General features: G+C 32.4%; 1 long non-coding RNA gene across 1 annotated transcript; it reads left to right on the forward strand.

Moving 5' to 3' along the window:
- The first annotated feature begins 259 nt into the window (after nucleotides 1-259).
- LOC134527138 (uncharacterized) lies at nucleotides 260-4,284 on the forward strand. Its single transcript, XR_010074093.1, has 2 exons — nucleotides 260-436; nucleotides 2,235-4,284. It is a non-coding gene; the product is annotated as an uncharacterized LOC134527138 (long non-coding RNA).
- The last annotated feature ends 6,691 nt before the right edge of the window (nucleotides 4,285-10,975 follow it).

Consider the following 10,975-nt stretch of genomic DNA (forward strand, 5'->3'; position numbering starts at 1 on the left):
TTGTTACAAAGAGTAAATGTTTTTAGGCCCGCGCGTATATCGCTGGGACGTACCGTTGTCGCCCGGCTAGAGACCGCGCCGTGACGAACTTCAGTCAAGCAAGCAGGAGGGGACTCGCGTGCACAGACGTCTGCCGGTAGCAGTACGTTGTCCACGTCGGAGCGACGTGTTTTTCAGTTTCCCTGAGGTTCGAGTCGCCTACAGGACGTCGGCATGACGTCTATCTTTCGACCATCATGTTCCGTTTTAGAAAGTAATAACAGTATAATTAATTAATGTAAAATTATAATAATATTACATTAATAAATGTTCATTTTTTTAAAATTAGATTTAAACGGATGTTTGAATTGTTTCTGCGCAGTTGGTCATTTACGGTTAATGGCGTGTTTTTGGAATATTATTGGCGTTCTGAATTCTGTGGTTCTGGACTAGTTTGGTAAGTTTAGATTTGTAACGCTATGTACTATTTAATGCAGTTTTGTTTTTATGTTTAGAATGATGAAGAGTATTTTATTTTGTGGATTCGCGAATCCCATGTTCTATACATAACCTCCATAGACACACTTCACGTGCGGCCGTTTTCGAATATAAAATGTTTGACTTGTGTACACTAAAGTTCCCGTCACTTTTTGTGAATACTATACTGAGGACTTATTTTGTTAGTTTTTAAAAGCATTTGCAGGCGTATTGTAGAATACGATACCAAACAAACAAAGGTTAATTTAGGTTGGGTACGTTACGTTGCGTGTTGTTACGTAGGAAATCGGAATAATGCATGTTTTATGATTCCTGTTGCAGTGGTAAACGGTTACAGGTAAAATAGGGGCAGTAGCTCACTTTAACCTACTGAAATGATACTTTGAAGTTCTGATGTGCTACCATTAAAAAATCCCATTGCAGTATCAATACAAGAATTGTGGGTAATATTTGGGTAAATATGTAGATTAGCTGTATTTCCTTAAAAAAAAAACACAATGTTACTCTCCAGTTATACAAAAACGGCGATATCTCCTAATAATTTGGAATTTCTTATCTCCGCCGCCTTTAATGAAAAGAGGAAGTCAAGGAGCACAAAATGACACTATTTTGGGATTTTTAATATATTTTTTTTTTTTTTAACAGATATCGTTACTCTCCAGTTTTACCATATTTTAATGCACGTAGGTACTGTAAATTCATATAAACTATTATTCTTATGATGTCACACATTTATTTGTAATATTGGTAAAAGTTTCGTATTGCGTATCCGAGGAGATCACTTGATCCTGAGGACACGATCCTGTAAATATTGATGCTGTGGTGCATGATGCTTGCTGTTGTGATTTAGCATGGTTTGTTAGGTTAGTGCAGCTGCATTAAATATACTTGAAAAACATGCCATCATAATGAAGGTATCTCCTTGGATACGCAATACGAAACTTTTACCGTGATATTAATATTGTGATCATGACGTACAAAATGAATTGTACGGAATTACTTTTACATGCTGACTAAAAACGGCGTATTATCGCTGAAGGTAATTAGAGGAAATCACTTACAAGGAAGTGTCGCAAATTTGTTCAAAAGAATGTTGACAAATCAACTGGCTGCAGAGTACAGTTGGTGGGGAGCAAAAGGGAAGAAAAATTTCAGAAAATTGGAACTTTCACATGATGTTATGAGTGAGTAGCCAGTATTAATTTGGTTAGCCAAAAAAAATTTTCAATTAGTTAAAAAATTAATAATTGCAGTGTCTTAGTCAAGTATAAACAGATGTGTATTTGTGTACAGCTGAGGAACAATTTCATGTGTAGCTTGATTTTGCTGCCATGGGGATTATTGTTGTGCAGTAAATTATGAAGCAAGCGAGAGTTGGTATTTGCAGAAGATTTCAATTACAGTTATCACTCTATTTTTGCCACTCCTTTTGGATCTGTTCCTCCTCTGCAACGTCCAAGAATGGTAAATCTGTGACCTGATGTTTCCGAAGTTTTTAGATATGCTAAACCCCTTGTAATTTCAATTTTTTCTTTGGCCATTCACATACTGAGTAAATTCATCTGCATTTATAATTATTGTAATAGTGAGTTTAGAAAATTTGTCATAATGCAACCCCGTGTGATATCAGGCCTTAAAATATAACGTAAAAGCAACAAAATACCAAAATTAATGTTTGTAGTATAGGCTCTGATTCCCTGTAACAAAACAATATTTATTTCATGTGGAACTCATTTACCTTCAAAAATTTGTTTCAGGGGTGGTTCGTTTCCATTATCCGTCTGCTACCGAGACTGAAGTGTCCATCATTATTTCTAATTGGTTAAAACATGCGAAGAAGAGATGTAGCTAGGGTTGTAAATGAAAAAAAGCATGTGTTTTTTTCTCTCAAAAATAAATGGTTTTTTTTTTTTTTTAGAAAAAACTTTGTCCCTAGTTTTTTTTTTCCCACTTTTCAGGTTTTTTTTATTATTTTATATACTGTAGCTCATACTTTACAGTTAATCTTTATTGTGAAAAAAATACTTTTTTTTTTGTTTTTTGTAAAATAAAACAGGTTTTTTTTATAGAAAAATGCTTAAAAAAGGCATTTTTTTTTATAAACTCTACATGTAGCACTCTTAATAAGTAAGTATATTTTGTTTAGTGTTTATTTGTGATATGGGCCTCCAGTCATCATTATAAGTTCAGGGTACCTATTAACTGGGAAACCAGTCGGTCAAATCTTATTTAAAAATTATGGCTTGGGCTTGTACCCTCAATATACGTGTCGTTAGAAAAATTGTTAAGTGTCAACATGCTGCCAATTTTTGATATTTTGAATTATATTAATTTGTTTTCAACTGCTTTGAATACTATGTAAATAATATCCACTTTTTTTTATTTCATTCAATAGACCGTACATAATGGTATAGAATATGCCAAAATAAAATTACAAATAAACATAAATACAAACACACAAACAGGTACAAGAACAGTATTAAAAGCATTACAATATTAAAATAATATAATATAACAGCTGCACTTCCATGAATAAGCACCTATTTAGATAATATGATATATAAAAGAAAAGTAATACATAAAAACAAAATTACGAAGCTACCTCCTGTTCATAATCATTTATATTATAAAAAGCCTTATGTGATAAATAAAGAAATAATTCCTTTTTAAATAAATTATATTGGTCCATATTTTTTAGAACTGATGGTAATTTATTGAATAACCTAATACCAACATTTCTAACTGACTGTAAAGTTTTTTTTCTTATGAACCCTTTGCAGATGAAAATCTGCATTAATTCGCGTGAAATGCTCATGAATATTAGTATTTTTTATATAAATTAATTTGTTTTTATGAATAAAACAATAATACTTTGTAAATATAAATACAGGGCACAGTAAGAAGACCTAAGGATTTATAAATATTACGACAACTGTCCAAACGTTTCATGTGGAGTATAATTCTGATTAATTTTTTTTGTATAATAAAAACTGATTGTAGATGATGTCTATTACTACCCCAAAACATAATTCCATAGCTTATTAAAGAATAAACATAGCCAAAGTAGGCAGACCATAGGCATTGTTTGGTAGTTATATGAGAAAGTACTTTAAACATATAACACATACTGTTTAATTTATTTAGCAAACCAAACGTATGTTTGTCCCATGATAAAAATTCATCAATCTCAAGTCCAAGGAATCGTGAAAGTGCCACAAAATTTAAGTTAGTATTTTTTAACAGAGTATTTGGTTTATTTGATTTTAATTTAGAGGGAAAAAAAATAAAATTTGTTTTACCATAATTCAGTAGCAGTTTATTATTTGTAAACCAAGAGTTTAATGTATGTAGTGTATTCATAACCAGAGCATCAAGTTTAGAAGCTGGATTGGCTTTAACCAGTACATTAGTATCATCTGCAAAAGAAATGATAGGAATATCGGTAAAATGATAACTTAGATCATTTACATGGACCAGAAAAAGAAGTGGCCCTAAAATGCTACCTTGAGGAACTCCTACATTCATAAGTTTAGGTAGGGAATTATAAGACTCTAATATATTGTTACTATTGACTCTAGTAACTTGAACTATCTGCATTCTGTTTGTGAGATAAGACTTCAACAATTTATTGACTACACATCTAATTCCCAAATTATATAATTTATCAATAAGTAATTTATGATCTACTGTGTCGAAAGCTTTGGACAGATCAAGAAAAATACCAACAACATCCTCTGATCTGTCCTTGCGTTACTTGTTTAAGTGATTTTGAGTTGTAAAAAAAAAAAAAAAAAAAAAAATGAAAAAGTCATATTTGTGAAAATATTTAATTATCATGTTACATTCTCTTCACACTTTTTAAGGTTACTTAGCACCCAATGTTTTCAATTAATTTGTGTCATGGAGTGTACTAATACTTTAAGTTTCAGTGTGAAATTTTTTTTGATGTTTGCCAATTTAATTGAAATGGTATTTAATAAAAAAAACCACACATTTTGCAATTACTGATGCTTACAGCTGACTAAATTTGGAAAATGTAATTAAATGCAACTGTATTTGTTTGGGGGGGGGGGGGGGGGGGTTGTTAAAATCAGTGTATAACTATTTTAAATGAGTATCAATTTTTGAGATGTCATTCTTAGGCACTGTAAGAACACTTACAATATGTGCTTTTTAAGCAATTTTCATGCCTCAATGTAGAGAATATCACTGGCAGGAAAAAAAAATATTTTTTTTTCCCTGAGACAATTGGTATGTTTGTACATAATCAACCTCCACCAACTGATATTGAATCCATGTTCCCATGGCCACGTAGATTCTACGACTTCTGATAGACATAGCATCAACGTCGCCTAGCCGACGTGGTATCCACGGCCTCAACCTAACGTACAATCAACCTCCACCAACTGACATTGAATTCACGTCCACATGGCCACGTAGATTCTACGACTTCCGATAGACATTTCATCAACGTCGCCCAACCAACGTGGTATCCACGTCCTCCGATCGACGTAGAATTAACGTCCATCTGGCGACGTCGCCTGTCGCGGACATTTCGATGTTCTTTCTACGTTGATAAAACGTTGAATATACGTGTAATAGATGATGATTTAACGTCAGCAGGTTTCCTAAACAACGTATATTTCACGTTTTTTCTACGTCACTGTGCTGTATGGGTAGTTTCGGAGATTAGCGTGGACGAACATCGTGACACGGGATTTTTATGGATAAAGATATATCAATAAAAATATACAGCATTTCAGCTAGGTATATATCTATATTCAAAATCATAACGACTAAAATTATGTTATTTAAAAAATTCTGCTGTCTGAATATGCTTACTCATATCAGCCTCAAGGGCAATATAATATTTTATAGTTATTAAAAATCAAAATAACTATATAATTATGTAACTAAAGACCAGAATTTTCAAACAGCTTTCAATCGATCTTAAAAGTTCTATTTTAAATGTAGTGCAATAAAATGTCTCACAGAAAACTCATTTATTAAATTAACAACTTATTGTCATCTTATTTTTCTGAGACATTTGCCCAAAATTTACTTACGTTCGCATGTGGAGCCATAAATATAATTTAATTAAGTACTACAACCATTTTCTTATTGCTTACATGAAATAACCTTTGGCAGACCACGGCCATCGCTGTTTTCAAACCACGTTATTGCGCACTGCTTCACAAGAAAAAGTCAGCTAGAACTCTGCCACATTAACAGAGGCAGCGCACTTGAAGTGTGACCCCACCCAATCAATATTTACAAGAACAATATAATATTAAGAAATAAACTCTTAAGTAGATTTTTTTTACGAATGTGAACTGATTTATTTTTATTTATGGAAGGGCCACGGGGTGTTGCGCTTCGTCCCGGAAGCCATAGCCTGGCTTTAGCAGAGGTATAAGGTGAATTTTTGAATTCGTAGGCATCGTCTGCAGTTTGAAGTGCATTTCGGTTTGGAATCGCTGTAGACAGATAATTTTAAATAAAAATTTTTATTCTTGGTAAAATATATATGCACCTATTTGAGATACCGGACGTTTGGGATAAGTTACAATTGAACCTTAAATGTGCAACATTGCAGCTCGTAACCTATAATTCGTTCTCAAATCAGAAACGAAGTTATTTAACTTAAATATAAAAGATAAACTAGTTTTGAAATAATATCATCTAATCCAGGCCATCATAAAATGGCTTTATAGTTAAAATTATATATAATTATATTTATGAAAGCATGAAAGACAAGCGAACTTAATCAGAAACACATAAGAATAATCAATATCCAAAATTTAAAACAAAATATTTTTCCAAAAAATTAGTTGTATGTAAAGTCGGTTTACGGACGATAGTTTAACGTGACGTCATAACAAAACATTGATGAAATGATTGCATACTTTTATGAATAAAATTGAATCATTTTTATTGAATTATCGCTATTTTGTATGGATACAAAGGAGTGAAATGAAATCTACAATTTAATTGATAAATTTACTTTTATTTGCACTCATTAATTCAAATATGTTTATTACTTTAACGAAGAGATTATTTTAACTATAACTTTTATACATGTTTGCTATTTAACTTCTTCCAATCTGCCCGTGCAGCCGGCGTTCATCGATTTATTAGACGTTGTCACGTCAAAAGTGTCCCGTAACGCACGTTGTCCCGTTACGCTCATTGTACGCTTCCACTCGATTGGAACAACCATCGATTTGACTTTTTCGAGGCACATTAAACTTGAAACACTCCCATTCGTTTCCTACTTTTCCTATCACCGTCCTATCCTTAACAGAATAACACGGATTGAAAGAAGTTAAATAGCAAACATGTATAAAAGTTATAGTTAAAATAATCTCTTCGCTAAAGTAATAAACATATTTGAATTAATGAGTGCAAATAAAAGTAAATTTATCAATTAAATTGTAGATTTCATTTCACTACTTCTTTGTAACCATACAAAATAGTGATAATTCAATAAAAATGGTTCAATTTTATTAATAAAAGTATGCAATCATTTCATCAATGTTTTGTTATGACGTCACGTTAAACTATCGTCCGTAAACCGACTTTACAGACAACCAATTTTTTTTTCTGAGATGGTGTATTTTTATTTGTTGTAGCTTAATAATTTACGAAAATATTAGTTTTTTAAGAATTTTTTTTGCAAATAACTTTAGATAAAGGCAGTTAACACACATTGAGCCTACCCCACACAAAACCATCAAATAGGCCTATACATCAGGAGAAACCTCAATGTTAGACACTGCAACTGAAACAAATGTTTTCATCATATTGACATAGTAGGCTATTTGTTTGTACTATTTTCGAGTCCCCCAAAATTGAGAAAATCTTCTCTTCATACGATGGTCTTTGTAAAAATAAAATAAAATAAAAACTCGCTTTATATATTAGACAGAAAATAAATAACTATAAACACACATATACGTACCTAACTATAATTTTATCGTATTGCAAAAATAATTTTTTCAATTGATAGTAATTCAGTAAGCATCAAACAAATAACAATAAAAATTTCTCCTAAAAAACCGACTTTCCGCCTTATTTTCAACTCATTAAAACATCAAGATACAACGAAAAAGATGAACAAAACTTGCAGCCTACTCTTGCAAATTAGTTTTAAAATCTGCGTTTTTCAACCAAAATGTGTATATTGGCAACTTCAAAATTACACAATTATTTTAAAATCGTACTTAAAAAATTGATTAAATAAATGTGTGGCAACATCAAAATTGCATACATTTAAATATCTTTCTTAAAGTTGTTTAAAAAGAAGTTGAATTATAAAATATTTATGCTATATAAGATGCAAGAGAATCGGCTAATTAATTTAAATTTTAAATATAAATCTATCAACATAAATTTCACATAAGTTAGCTAACTTTTGAATTCATTAAAATTTCAGTAATGATGTGGTAACACGTTTTATAATTTTTTTTGCAGAATTCAAAAAAGCTGAACCTGCAATCGGCTTAATGTTACAATAATAGCATTACCGTATGAATTCTACTCATCTTGTTAGTAAATATAATACAATATATTTAATGAAACAGGGCTCACGCGTCTACCACTAAGTCAGTTTTATAATAAATTATCACATCACCATGTGCGGGACACTACAAATATTTGCAACATATATTATTATACAACATAATACATGCCGTACGTGATCTAGAACTCCTGTCGAGCTGTGTCAACCGATTATAATTCAAGTTTTTGGTCTGGTATTGTGGAACAGGAGATTGGCAGTTTTGTTGATGTTTCAGAGACATTTATTTTTTATATTTAAAAGTAAAAATGTATTCTGTATTGCACAGAAAATAAAGAAACATAGTCAGTGTATGAATTGACAACTTATGGACTTAAAAAGTACAGGCATAAAATAAATCATGTGTACAAATAGAAACCGAGATACACAATAAATTATAAAATTATAAATGGAAAAGGGTATACTGGCGCACCCTGCTCAGTGATAATTCGCAATGAGCTTCAACAATTAGTTATGAGTAACTTGACAGATGGCGTTGCTAAACCACGCGAACACTGCACTCTAACGTCGTTATGTAGGTACTACTTGAAAAATTCATATTCGAATAAAATCCGGATCGGAACATGTTTGACCAAACTACATGAATTCCATCGAAAAAAATTCGACACTTTTCCGCATACAAATAACCCGACTTCCACCATACCCGGAATCTTCACTACACGGAAATGTGTCGAACCGGAATAGAGACTATTCCGGGTCAGCACAAGTCCGTGTCAACTTGTGAGATTTAAATCTTGTATGGAATAGTCACTTTTCTTTTCGACACAAATCCGCGTACCCTCAGGGGGGGGGGGGGGGGGGGGGGGGGGGACACTTCATAGGGCAAGGCAATCGCATTTTTCCAGTTGCTATACAGTTTTATCCAACATCTGAGCACGAAAATTATAATCAAAATACGTTGATTAAATAAATATTACATTTGTTTTAACATTTTATCAAATTTATGGCATAAATTGGTATTGTTGAAATGAAAATAATATATTTACTTAAAAGAAAATAAATTTTCGTTGGCATGTTGAACCACTTGTTTAACCAACAACACCATAATTAATGGCGTCGGCGTTGAATTAAGTAATATTAGGTTTAATAAAAAACTTTCTAAACAAATTTTGTTTCAATCATGTTGAAATAGTAATCTCGTTAAATAATATCAATGATTTCATGAACTACTTTATAAATCACTGTTGACTGTTATGAAACATGCCTGATTCGGCTACGTGTTGTGTTAACTACTGGTACAACAAGAGAAGAGATAATAATAATTAATTTTACTTTAAGTTTCCGCTTGACGAAACTAGGTATGTGTAAATTATTAAAACGATACAAAATAAAAGTTTTGTGTAATTAAAATAGTGATGAGTATTTTGTTTTCATGCCCTACAGAATTTCCTCTTTTTAGGCTGTGTGTAGTCGCACGTTGAGGACAAGCACACAATACATTAATACCTAGGTACTGTTCTAAATGTCAATGAGTCTCAAATTCTGCTCAATTAGTCTAAATGTTTTGTATGAATTTTATTTTTTGGTGGAGAGGGAGGTGTGGGTAAAAATTTTGTATTCCGTATCCAAGTCTATCCCTTGATACTAATGGCATTATCCTGTGGTAATGATGCTTGCTGTTTTAACATTAATTAAAACAGCAAGCATCATGTGCCACCGGATAAATCATACATGATCATGCCAACAGTATCAAGGGATAAACTTGGATACGTGATACGGAACAATTACCGAGGTGAGGGTTGCGATAAAATGAAGCGTCTTTTAAATTTTTATGTTGAAATTAAGGTTTTTTTTTTCCGTAACAATTGCTATACACCTGTCTTCAAGAAGTGAAGATACGAGAATGATTTGTACTTTCACCTAATCCATAAAGAATTGATGCCATTGGTAACAGCTTCATTTCAGTTTTTGTGGGAAAATTGTACAACTTAGGCAGTTAAATTTGCCAGAAATACACATTGCCTGTGTTAATGATTAAATACTTCTGCACGTTTTTTTATGCATTAGTTTTGTTTGCGATTTGTAATACAATTCGGTAGGTACCTACGAAAATCCTAACCTTAACTTCAATCAACGTGATTCTACTAGAACAGAAATTGTTTCTTGGACATTAAAAAATGCAGCAATTTAATATAATCCAAAAATATGTTACATGTTATGCATTATAACAAATGTTATGATACGTAAACAAAACATTTTTAACCGAAACGAGGTTAAGGCAAACACTGTCCCGAAGGTAAGAAATTTACTTATTGTTTTAAAAATATTTCTCTCCTAAATCATTTTATGTTACGTTTACCGATATTTAGTTAAATGATTTGCTTATAAGGAAAAAAAAATTAAAATCCATATTTTTATAAATATTAATGCATGCACGAAAAAAGTCACAAGCTCGCCAACATTCAGTTGAAGCTACAAATTTCCCTACTATTCAAATTAGTGTTTTAAGCATATTAACTGAAAATTGTACTTTCTACGAAAATTGTTGTATTTAAATTAAAATTTACTTATAATTTGAAACGTAAGTCTTACTCCAGAAGGTATTTTATCTCGGTTTTAAGCCATTGCAACTTCATTTTAATGTTTGTCGAGTTTGCGTTTTTGTATAGCAACTAGAACATTTCTGAATAAAAAAAACGTAGAACTGTAATAGCATTGAGTGTCCACTCTGTACTAGTACTTTATTTACTCTATGCGTACCCTTTGCCGTCACCCGACCTATGTGAAAGGTCCGGGGGGTACCTGACGGGCGCTACGGGCGTCGCGATGCTCTGGTTGTCCGGAGGGGCGCCAGGCTAGCGGGCTGCTAGGCTGTTGGTGTGGGGTCGTGGGTACTCTGCCCCCGCGTGCCCCGCCAGGTACACGGCTTGAATGTAACCTGAATGGTTCTACGCTTGACTGTGAAGGCCGCTCGGACGT

Source organism: Bacillus rossius, chromosome 1 (genome assembly GCF_032445375.1).
Source record: "Bacillus rossius redtenbacheri isolate Brsri chromosome 1, Brsri_v3, whole genome shotgun sequence".
In the NCBI taxonomy this organism is placed as follows: domain Eukaryota; kingdom Metazoa; phylum Arthropoda; class Insecta; order Phasmatodea; family Bacillidae; genus Bacillus; species Bacillus rossius.